The sequence below is a fragment of the Protomyctophum bolini genome, assembly GCF_963924005.1.
Source record: "Protomyctophum bolini genome assembly, chromosome: 18".
Lineage (NCBI taxonomy): Eukaryota > Metazoa > Chordata > Actinopteri > Myctophiformes > Myctophidae > Protomyctophum > Protomyctophum bolini.
In genome coordinates, this window is record NC_137879.1 from 3,001,972 (window position 1) to 3,014,553 (window position 12,582).

Sequence of the window (12,582 nt, forward strand, 5' to 3'; positions counted from 1 at the left end):
CGACGAAGGCGGTCGAGGGAGGAGACGCGAGAAACGTGGAGAAACGAGCTGCCACGACGACGACGACGGCGAAGAAAGGACGTGCGACGAAGAAGTCAGTATAGAGACCGCGGAGACGAAGTCGCAGACGACGAAGGCGGTCGAGTTAGAGACGAAGGCAAAGAAGAAGGTCGCCACGGCGGCCGAGAAGGACGGAGTGGCAGCAGAGACTGGAGACACGACCGCTGAGAAGTAGTGTCCATTCCGATTTACGGTGGTGAGGTGACCACCGAACTACAACATGACGTCACTGAGGTGACCACCGAACTACAACATGACGTCACTGAGGTGACCACCGAACTACAACATGACGTCACTGAGGTGACCACCGAACTACAACATGACGTCACGAGCCGCGGTGAAGAGCAAACCACCGCCACCGCTCCGGCCCTTCTTTCTGTTTTTACTCGCCACCGCTCAACGTTATTTCAGCTCCGGTGGTCACCTCACCACCGGAGCGGTGGTCACCTCACCACCGGAGCGGTGGTCAGCTCACCACCGGAGCGGTGGTCAGCTCACCACCGGAGCGGTGGTCAGCTCACCACCGGAGCGGTGGTCAGCTCACCACCGGAGCGGTGGTCAGCTCACCACCGGAGCGGTGGTCAGCTCACCACCGGAGCGGTGGTCAGCTCACCACCGGAGCGGTGGTCAGCTCACCACCGGAGCGGTGGTCAGCTCACCACCGGAGCGGTGGTCACCTCACCACCGGAGCGGTGGTCAGCTCACCACCGGAGCGGTGGTCAGCTCACCACCGGAGCGGTGGTCAGCTCACCACCGGAGCGGTGGTCAGCTCACCACCGGAGCGGTGGTCAGCTCACCACCGGAGCGGTGGTCAGCTCACCACCGGAGCGGTGGTCAGCTCACCACCGGAGCGGTGGTCACCTCACCACCGGAGCGGTGGTCAGCTCACCTCCGGAGCGGTGGTCACCTCACCACCGGAGCGGTGGTCAGCTCACCACCGGAGCGGTGGTCAGCTCACCACCGGAGCGGTGGTCAGCTCACCACCGGAGCGGTGGTGGTCAGCTCACCACCGGAGCGGTGGTCACCTCACCACCGGAGCGGTGGTCAGCTCACCACCGGAGCGGTGGTCAGCTCACCACCGGAGCGGTGGTCAGCTCACCACCGGAGCGGTGGTGGTCAGCTCACCACCGGAGCGGTGGTCAGCTCACTATGAATAGGCCTTAAAACTATGGGGAAACTTTTTCACTGAGGAAAACCAAGTAGCCTAAATAATAAATATAAACTTAAGCTATGACGATAAATAAAAAAACTAAGCTATGACGACTAAAACTAAGACTAAATGTATTGACGGTTTCATCGACGAAAAAAACGAAGACTAAAATTACAAGTCATTTTATGTTTGGGTTTGCACGCTGGAAATAGCCGATCTACAAGTTCACAACACGCCGCAGTGCGACGCGTTGTGAACTTGTAGATCGCTCATTTTCAGCACGCAAACCAAACGTAAAATGACTTGTCTAAAAACCTGCCATTTTCGACGCCATCAAGGCCACGCCAAAAATACATTTTAGTCGACTAAATCGTCCACATTCAGTCGAATAAAACAGTTGAGAAGTCGTTGACGACAGCAGAGAAGGGAGAGAGGCAACAGTAGAGCCACACTAAACTAAACTAAAAAAAAACTCCTGAGAACCGACTGACGTACAGTAGAGGTTTTCTAAAGGCCAGAGGTCATTTTTAACATCTGTTACATATAGTTCATTTGTTCTTGTGCCTTTGATGTGCTGATTAGAGCTTCGTCCGTCCCTCTCTCTCTCTCTCTCTATCCGTCCGTCTGTCTGTAGTGTGTCCTGCCTCTCCTTCTCCCTAAACCTCTTCTCTCTATCTGATGGAGATCTGCTCTGGGAGAACAACACAAACGAGGCAAAGAGCCTTGATGTTGAATGAAATAGACCAGGTCCGGTATGGTCCAGTATGGACCGGGTCTAGTATGGCCCACAACCTGAGAAAGAGGCCTTATTTCTTTTGTTATGTCTTTTTTTTTTTTTGAGTAGCCAAATATATTTTTTACGTAATTTTTTCTCGCCAATGTAGTCATTATGCCAATGTATGCCTCCTCCCCCACACACGTTTCTGTCTTGTCGCTGCTGTTGTATCCTACCGACACACAAGCGCGCTACGAGCTTGTAGGTCTGTTTTTTTTTTAAAATCGATGAACCACTGACATATAGAAACATAAGCTTTTTCAGAAAACTGTCATTTTCAAACAGACATTGTTATAGAATCTGATCTCAGGTCAAAATGGGTTATGAACACCGTGTGTTTTCGCTACCCAGTCCCTCAGAACTACACGTGGATATGTATGGAATATACACGCCTAGAAAGAAAACCCCCCAAAAACCTCTCTCTGTACTGTACTGTACTGTACACACAGTTATGACACTGAAATCCTTCCCCACAGCGACGATGCAAATGATGTGAAACCCGAACTCGCCCAGCAGCCCCGCCCCCGACCCAGCCACGGTGAAATAGCACTTCCGTTACTAGTGAAAGTGGGGGTTTTTCTAGGCGATGTTTACATGTTGTTTCTGTGAGATTGGGTTGCTTATGATTATGACTGAACTCTACTGTACAGTGTTGTTATGCATGTACAGTAAGTACATTATGAATGTATTATGTCTTGAGGAGGAGATTCCGTTTAATAAAGTGCACTGTTCTTCACTGAAGGGGTTAAATGCACTGTTCTTCACTGAAGGGGTTAAATGCACTGTTCTTTACTGAAGGGGTTAAAGCCACTGTTCTTCACTGAAGGGGTTAAATGCACTGTTCTTCACTGAAGGGGTTAAAGGCACTGTTCTTCACTGAAGGGGTTAAAAGCACTGTTCTTCACTGAAGGAGTTAATGCACTGTTCTTCACTGAAGGAGTTAATGCACTGTTCTTCACTGAAGGGGTTAAAAGCACTGTTCTTCACTGAAGGGGTTAATGCACTGTTCTTCACTGAAGGGGTTAATGCACTGTTCTTCACTGAAGGGGTTAAATGCACTGTTCTTCACTGAAGGGGTTAAAGGCACTGTTCTTCACTGAAGGGGTTAAAAGCACTGTTCTTCACTGAAGGAGTTAATGCACTGTTCTTCACTGAAGGAGTTAATGCACTGTTCTTCACTGAAGGGGTTAAAAGCACTGTTCTTCACTGAATGGGTTAAATCACTGTTCTTCACTGAAGGGGTTAAATGCACCGTTCTTCACTGAAGGGGTTAAAAGCACTGTTCTTCACTGAAGGGGTTAAATGCACTGTTCTTCACTGAAGGGGTTAAAAGCACTGTTCTTCACTGAAGGGGTTAAATGCACTGTTCTTCACTGAAGGGGTTAATGATTAAAAATCACACCTGTGTGAAGTGAGCGGGGTTTCATTTTTAATATATATATTTTTATCCCACAATTTTGTAACCCATTGTTCACCCCTGTGTCAATCATCTAATGTGATCCTGGGCTCTACACACCCTCCACCAACCTAGTCCCCATATATGGGGGACATGGGGAGACCAACCTAGTCCCCATATATGGGGGACAAGGGGAGAGCAACGGACTTGCACTCATGATTCCTTCATGCCTGAGTGTCCAAGTTGCTCCTTTACACCTGACAGGGGGGAGTTTCCCTGGTTGGACGTAGCGCGTGGAAGGAACACGTTATTCCAACCAGTTCCTTTCCCCTCCATCAGGCACCCCGGCTGGCCAGGGGGAGGCAGTTTAGAGACCAGGATTACTGCATGTTTTTTGTGAGGGTACCTACCCTATAGGGGACACGGGGAGAACATGTGAGGGTACCTACCCTATAGGGGACAGGGGGAGAACATGCAAACTCCACACAGAAAGGCCCTTTCACCAACCCCCGCCTTTCCGGTATGGGCACTGATGACGCGGAGGAGGAAACACGCCGCCAGCACCCACAGCGTCCCGAGCGGGAATCGAACCCAGGACCTTCTAGCTGTGAGGTGACAGCACTACCAACTGTGCCACCGCGTCCCCGAAAGTAGGCTTTCTAATGACCCAACACGCCTTTGTTTTGGTGAGTAGCAAAAACGTTCTTTTTATTTACGCTAAAGAGAAGATCGAGGCTGGTCTGCATTCATGCGGGCGGCGGAAGTTGACAGTGACATAGCTCTAAATGCAACGCATTAGAGCTATGGATCAGAGCTAGGGGCGGGAATTAATTCATTTCCATATCTCACACAAGACCTTTGTAAAGCGCTCTTGCATGCATTATCATCTTTAACCAGTAGGTGGTGCTTGTGTTCTAGACGTGAGAATAATTATTCTAGTGGGTGTAAATGTCACCTCTAGCACTTTATTTCAGTGGTACAGGGACCCCCCTGGGGTCCTTGGGGGGTTCCAGGGACCCCCAGGGTTCTTGAGGGGGTTCCAGGGACCCCCAGGGTTCTTGGGGAGTTCCAGGGACCCCAGGGGTCCTTGGGGGGGGTTCCAGGGACCCCTTGGGTCCTTGGGGGGTTCCAGGGACCCCCAGGGTTCTTGGGCAGTTCCAGGGACCCCCAGGGGTCCTTGGGGAGTTCCAGGGACCCCCAGGCGTCCTTGAGGGGGTTCCAGGGACCCCCAGGGGTCCTTGAGGGGGTTCCAGGGACCCCCAGGGTTCTTGGGGGGGTTCCAGGGAGTCTCCAACAGTTTAGGATTCTTCAGCTATTTACTAAAACGTGTTGGTTTTAGAATGAGAGAAACGTATTATTCCATGAAACTGTGTTGAGACTGAGATCACCCAGAATAAGGAACAACATATTTTCAGATGGGGTCGGCGGCCAATTACATAATTATCATTGTTGGGGTCCTGATGTAAATGGGTCAAGTAACAGGTTTATCCTTTATTTGATGTGTAGTGTCGAGAGAGAGAGAGAGAACACACTGGAACAACTAGAGGAGAGACGAACAACAAATGGGTTTTTTTTTCCTGATGGGAATTGAACCTGGAGAGGACTCTGGCATTAGAGCAGATTGTTTTGTTTCTGATTGTTTAAAATGCTGCCAAAAACCACACAGCTCTCTTGTAGATCTGCTATATTTTGGTCCAAAAGTGCCCTCTTAGGGGATTCCCCAGCCCCTGCCTTTCTAACACGTCCCTGCTTGTGAGAGCTACGTATGCCCTATATGTGACCGTCTTATGTAACCAGAACATCACCTTAACATCATGTATGTTTGAGTGATAATAACTTCCTCATGAGTCATGAAGTCCAGTGAGACTCATCACGTACATTAACCAGTAAGACGTGCAAACGCGGGAAGCGAACGCAGCTGAGACCCTGCAGATCATGTCTGTCTGTCTGTCTGTCTGTCTGTCTGTCTGTCTGTCTGTCAGTGTCTGTCTGTCTGTGTGTCTGTCCCGCTGTTACTGTATATGTGGACCTGGCCCCTTTTGTGCCCATATATGGAGCTGAGTGATTGCTGATGCAACACACTCCATATTTGGATAGCGGGACAGACACACGGACACACGGACAGACAGACATGATCTGCTAGGTCTCATAGTAAGTGCTCACTGCGTTCGCAATAACGTCCTCATGAAGTCCAGTGAGCTGCTGGTTGGACGTATCATGTCTTTAAACGCTGATAAGAAAAGCGTCTCAGCTTACCTTACCTTAACCTGTTAAGCTTACCTTAACCTGTTACTTTACATACAGCTGCTGCTATACCACCCACCTGCCTGAATGATGCTCGCGTCTGATTGGCTGACGGAGCCAGGTGGAAGGTGTCGGGTACCACCATGCATTATTCACACTATAAGAGACTGACTGGAGCCCCTCCAACGTCTGGCTTTCTGAATGATTTCATATAGCAGCCAACTTTTAACAAGAAAACGTGTTGCAACCTGCTCCGAGTATGTTTTATTGTCTCCACCGGCATGGGGAGAGAGTATGTTTTATTGTCTCCACCAGGCCGAAGGCACGGGGAGAGAGTATGTTTAGTTGTCTCCACCAGGCCGAAGGCATGGGGAGAGAGTATGTTTAGTTGTCTCCACCAGGCCGAAGGCATGGGGAGAGAGTATGTTTAGTTGTCTCCACCAGGCCGAAGGCATGGGGAGAGAGTTTGTATAGTTGTCTCCACCAGGCCGAAGGCATGGGGAGAGAGTATGTTTTGTTGTCTCCACCAGGCCGAAGGCATGGGGAGAGAGTATGTTTAGTTGTCTCCACCAGGCCGAAGGCATGGGGAGAGAGTATGTTTTGTTGTCTCCACCAGGCCGAAGGCATGGGGAGAGAGTATGTTTTATTGTCTCCACCAGGCCGAAGGCATGTGGAGAGAGTATATGTTTAGTTGTCTCCACCAGGCCGAAGGCACGGGGAGAGAGTATGTTTTGTTGTCTCCACCAGGCCGAAGGCACGGGGAGAGAGTATGTTTAGTTGTCTCCACCAGGCCGAAGGCACGGGGAGAGAGTATGTTTTATTGTCTCCACCAGGCTGAAGGCATGGGGAGAGAGTATGTTTTGTTGTCTCCACCAGGCCGAAGGCACGGGGAGAGAGTATGTTTTGTTGTCTCCACCAGGCCGAAGGCATGGGGAGAGAGTATGTTTAGTTGTCTCCACCAGGCCGAAGGCATGGGGAGAGAGTATGTTTAGTTGTCTCCACCAGGCCGAAGGCATGGGGAGAGAGTATGTTTAGTTGTCTCCACCAGGCCGAAGGCATGGGGAGAGAGTATGTTTTGTTGTCTCCACCAGGCCGAAGGCATGGGGAGAGAGTATGTTTTATTGTCTCCACCAGGCCGAAGGCATGTGGAGAGAGTATATGTTTAGTTGTCTCCACCAGGCCGAAGGCATGGGGAGAGAGTATGTTTTATTGTCTCCACCAGGCCGAAGGCATGGGGAGAGAGTATGTTTAGTTGTCTCCACCAGGCCGAAGGCATGGGGAGAGAGTATGTTTAGTTGTCTCCACCAGGCCGAAGGCACGGGGAGAGAGTATGTTTTATTGTCTCCACCAGGCCGAAGGCATGGGGAGAGAGTATGTTTAGTTGTCTCCACCAGGCCGAAGGCATGGGGAGAGAGTATGTTTAGTTGTCTCCACCAGGCCGAAGGCATGGGGAGAGAGTATGTTTAGTTGTCTCCACCAGGCCGAAGGCACGGGGAGAGAGTATGTTTTATTGTCTCCACCAGGCCGAAGGCATGGGGAGAGAGTATGTTTAGTTGTCTCCACCAGGCCGAAGGCATGGGGAGAGAGTATGTTTAGTTGTCTCCACCAGGCCGAAGGCATGGGGAGAGAGTATGTTTAGTTGTCTCCACCAGGCCGAAGGCATGGGGAGAGAGTATGTTTAGTTGTCTCCACCAGGCCGAAGGCATGGGGAGAGAGTATGTTTAGTTGTCTCCACCAGGCCGAAGGCATGGGGAGAGAGTATGTTTTGTTGTCTCCACCAGGCCGAAGGCACGGGGAGAGAGTATGTTTAGTTGTCTCCACCAGGCCGAAGGCATGGGGAGAGAGTATGTTTAGTTGTCTCCACCAGGCCGAAGGCATGGGGAGAGAGTATGTTTAGTTGTCTCCACCAGGCCGAAGGCATGGGGAGAGAGTATGTTTAGTTGTCTCCACCAGGCCGAAGGCATGGGGAGAGAGTATGTTTTGTTGTCTCCACCAGGCCGAAGGCACGGGGAGAGAGTATGTTTAGTTGTCTCCACCAGGCCGAAGGCACGGGGAGAGAGTATGTTTAGTTGTCTCCACCAGGCCGAAGGCATGGGGAGAGAGTATGTTTTGTTGTCTCCACCAGGCCGAAGGCATGGGGAGAGAGTATGTTTTATTGTCTCCCCCAGGCCGAAGGCATGGGGAGAGAGTATGTTTTATTGTCTCCACCAGGCCGAAGGCATGGGGAGAGAGTATGTTTAGTTGTCTCCACCAGGCCGAAGGCATGGGGAGAGAGTATGTTTTGTTGTCTCCACCAGGCCGAAGGCACGGGGAGAGAGTATGTTTAGTTGTCTCCACCAGGCCGAAGGCATGGGGAGAGAGTATGTTTAGTTGTCTCCACCAGGCCGAAGGCATGGGGAGAGAGTATGTTTTGTTGTCTCCACCAGGCCGAAGGCATGGGGAGAGAGTATGTTTTATTGTCTCCCCCAGGCCGAAGGCATGGGGAGAGAGTATGTTTAGTTGTCTCCACCAGGCCGAAGGCATGGGGAGAGAGTATGTTTTATTGTCTCCACCAGGCCGAAGGCACAGGGAGAGAGTATGTTTTGTTGTCTACAGTACTAGTGACTTTGTAAGTCTTGCCGAGCCATGAGGCCATTTGAAAGTAGCCGATCTACAAGCTCACAATGCATTGTAGGCTATATTGCCTCACAATTGAGCAACTATAGATCGGCTATTTTCAAGAGATTTGTATACATTTGAAAATACATGATTTTTTTGAAGTAGTAAAGTACATTTGTATTACTTTTAGTAAAACATTACTTTGCACACTATAAGGGGTTCCTGGCGTCAGTCTCTACACAATAAACATGTGGACTGTGTCTCTGCAGATCCTTATCCCATTTCCATAACGCCTTTTGGTGTTTTAAGCATTCTGTTATACTTTAGCTATTGAAACATAGCAGATCTACAGTCTCGAGTGCTGCGCTACGAGCTTGTCGATATGCTATATTCTTTTTGAAAAATGTGGCGCAAATCTTTGAATGTATATTCTTTCAGAGCGAACGTTTTTAACTAAAATCTCAAAACCAAAAGCCAATTACAGATAATTCTAGGGGTTCCTTGACATGAAATATTGAGCACCACTGATACAGAAACATATTATATAATAACCACTGATACAGAAACATGAGGTATTTCAGAAAAATGTGTTGTTGGCTCTCAGCTCAACTCCCAGCTGGAAAATATTGTTGTAAAAACAACAGCATTGTCTTCTTGCAGCGCAGAGTTGAGTCGCATGTTATGGTTGGCAACAGAAGAAGCAAAACAGGCTGGTGTGTGTGTGTGTGTGTGTGTGTGTGTGTGTGTGTGAGACAGCCAGGTTTTATGTTCTATCCTTTCATGCAGGGGTTCTCAACCTGTGGTCCGTGGCCCCCTGGTGGTCCGTGGCCCCCTGGTAGTCTGGATAAAGTCACACTCATATCACACTGTCGTAGGCTAATTAGTTTTTTGCCAGCGACTGATTGGCGTCTACACTTAACGATCTCTATCAGAGTTATAGAGGGTATGCTTAAAGTGAATGGCACATCGATTGGCAAAGCAACAGGCAAAGGGAGTTTAACATTGTTTAATGTTATTTAACGCAATCAGATAAGGACTTTTGGATGCTTGTCAAGGCCAGAAAGTAGTTTTTTTTAACACTCAGTATAAAATATACAGGATTTAAAGCCCCATGAAAGAAACACTACAGTATTAGCTCCTCCTGACTGAGCTCTGTTCAGAGAGCTGCCTCACTGGCCTCGCCCTACAATGAAATGTCAATATTGAACCTCTCTATAAAAAAAGCAGAAACGGGTCACTTTACTCCGTCCACCAACTGTTGTTTCTGTTTACCGTGCGCGTGTGTGTGGTGTGTGTGTGTGCGCGTGCCCGTGTGTGTGTGTGTGTGTGTGTGCGTGCGTGTGTGTGTGCGCGTGCCCGTGTGTGTGTGTGTGTGCGGGTGTGCACGCCTGCGCTGCGCGTGAAAAGCTCACATGAATGGAGAACTTCATGGAGAATTTATTTAAAAAAAATTACTCACGCACTGTACTCGACTCACTTACTATTTTGCTCTATTTAACTTTTACTTTACTGGACTTTATTTTCATTTTACAAATACTTACTTTCATACTCTACTCTTTTCTACATCTCTCGGATCCAAATATTACACCACTATGTTTTATTTGAAAGCTTTAAAAGTCCCTAGACTTGGCTGCCACATATATGACATAACTGCAAAAGCCGTTGCCTTATAGTACACACCCTCTGGACATGATGCTATATAGCCCATTCTGAACGGGAACCCATTTTGGTGTTAGCATCATGTTATGCTTTGGCTATTGAAAAATAGCAGATCTACAAGCTCATAGCGCGCCACCGAGTGGCGCGCTATGAGCTTGTAGGTCTGCTATTTTTGAAAAATCGAAGAACGACTGACATTTTTTTCTGATCTCAGGTCAGAATTGGTTAATCAGACCAGTGTGTGTCCACTAGTGGAAACCTCGTATGAATCTGATCTCAGGTCAGAATGGGATGGTAGCCTACAGTGTGTCACAGGGAGGGACTTTCCCCTGATCCAGCCCTTGATGCTCATGCAGGGAGGCACTGTACTGTACTGTACTGTACTGTACTGTACTGTACTGTACTGGGTCCCATGTTTTATTGTTTTATTGACACTGGGTTCATGTTTTATTGGTCTATGACGGCATGCAGGATCCATGAGTCAACTCCGCCGTTCACTTCATGGAGCAGACCTACAAGTTTGTAGCAGACCTACAAGTTTGTAGCAGACCTACAAGTTTGTAGCAGACCTACAAGTTTGTAGCAGACCTACAAGCTTGTAGCAGACCTACAAGTTTGTAGCAGACCTACAAGTTTGTAGCAGACCTACAAGTTTGTAGCAGACCTACAAGTTTGTAGCAGACCTACAAGTTTGTAGCAGACCTACAAGTTTGTAGCAGACCTACAAGCTTGTAGCAGACCTACAAGTTTGTAGCAGACCTACAAGCTTGTAGCAGACCTACAAGTTTGTAGCAGACCTACAAGCTTGTAGCAGACCTACAAGTTTGTAGCAGACCTACAAGCTTGTAGCAGACCTACAAGCTTGTAGCAGACCTACAAGCTTGTAGCGCAGCAGGTCTGCTATTTTTGAAAAATCGTGAAAATGTGGTGCAAATCTTTGAATATATATTCTTTCAGAGCAAACGTTTTTAACTAAAATCTTTGCTACTGGTGGGCGGGGGGGTGTCCCTGGAACACCATATTTTCAGATGGGGGTCGACGGCCAATGTCATATATATATATATTTGGGGTCCTTGACATGAATATGTTTGAGAACCACTGACAAAAAAATCTGTTTTTTTTATTTTCGACATCAGGCTTAAATGGATTAATATTTAATAGTTTTCGAGGTTTCTGTCCGACGGCAGCGATATGAAACTGTTTGTCCTTGAAATGAGGGTATAAATATATAAATATAAATATATATAAATAAATATAGTCAGTGACTTTATGATGTTCTGTTGACTGACACACAGGGAGTGGCTTGAGTGGTCGTTTTGAGTGTGCGTCGCTTTCTATTAACTTCCAACCAAATATTGGCACGCTTTCAAGTTGGCCCTGATGTCCGGATGACTTTCTGAAATTTGTATTGTTTTATTATTTTTTTTTACAGAATGTTACAGCAAATCAGTCTTGTCATTAAGCTGGCTGGAGAGGGAGAGAGGGAGAGAGAGAGAGACATTAAGCTGGCTGGAGAGAGGGAGAGAGAGAGAGAGAGTTGAATGGCCACAAGCCAGAATGCCACCAGGATGGTTTTAACCTTGACGCGTTTTTAATTTAAATAGTAGCCTACATTAAACTTTACGCTGCCAGTTATTGCTCTCCTGGGAGTATACAGCGGTGGAAGAAGTACTCAAAGTGGAAATGATACACAAACAGGTACTGTATATACAGTATACCTGTTTGTGTATGGTTGGTATGATTGGCTGAGCACGGAATGTGATGTCTGATGATGTAATATGAAGGCCACAAAAGAAATAGAAAAATATTTAATTTTTCTATACACTCGAAGGCTGTGTAATTAGTGTGGTTACACTAATATTCCGTATAAAGTCTGTAGGCTCCGGCCCTGACGGTTAGTTCAACCGTCTGGGCCCCTAGAGGCCTCTGAGCCAGCCTGACGGTTAGCTCAACCGTCGGGCCCCTAGAGGCCTCTGAGCCAGCCTGACGGTTAGCTCAACCAACGCTGAAATCCCATAAGAAAAATAGGGACAATTGCTGATCCACAAGCTCACAACGCGTCGCGCTGCGACACGTTGAGAGCTTGTAGATCAGCTATTTTCGGGGCGCAACCCAGCACTCTTTATCTAGTGGAGATGCAGGTGTGTGACGAACGACATTGGATTTCTGAACAAATGCTGCGTTCCAGTTCTGGAGACTTCGGAACCAGAACCCAGTGTCTATGGCATGGAAAGGACTGGCATTTTTTTATTTTAGCATTCGGCTGAATCCTTTGCTTTTAATCTCACTGTTTTACCTATTATTTCTTTTGCCTTTTTATGCATTTTTTTATGTCGTTTGGTGTTCTTTTGCATTTTTTTTGGTACGCTGCATTCATGGTCTGGAGAGGGCAGTTGTTTTACAGACGGGTAAAAGGGCAGGGGCTGAAGCCCCCTTTGATGTCTATGTGTGCACGTCCCTGTGTGTGACATGACATCATGTTGTTGACATCATCATCATGGTAAAGATGACATCATGTTGTTGACATCATCGTGGTGAAGGCACCACTCACTTCCCCACAAGTGGGATTTTTCTGTTGTTGTTGTTGGTTGTCATGGCTGCCAGTTCCCACCGGATGTCGTGTGGGAGTTCAGACTGATCCAGATCGTACTGGATAACCACTAGCTTGCATAAAGTCTTAAGACTAGGACTCAAGTCTAA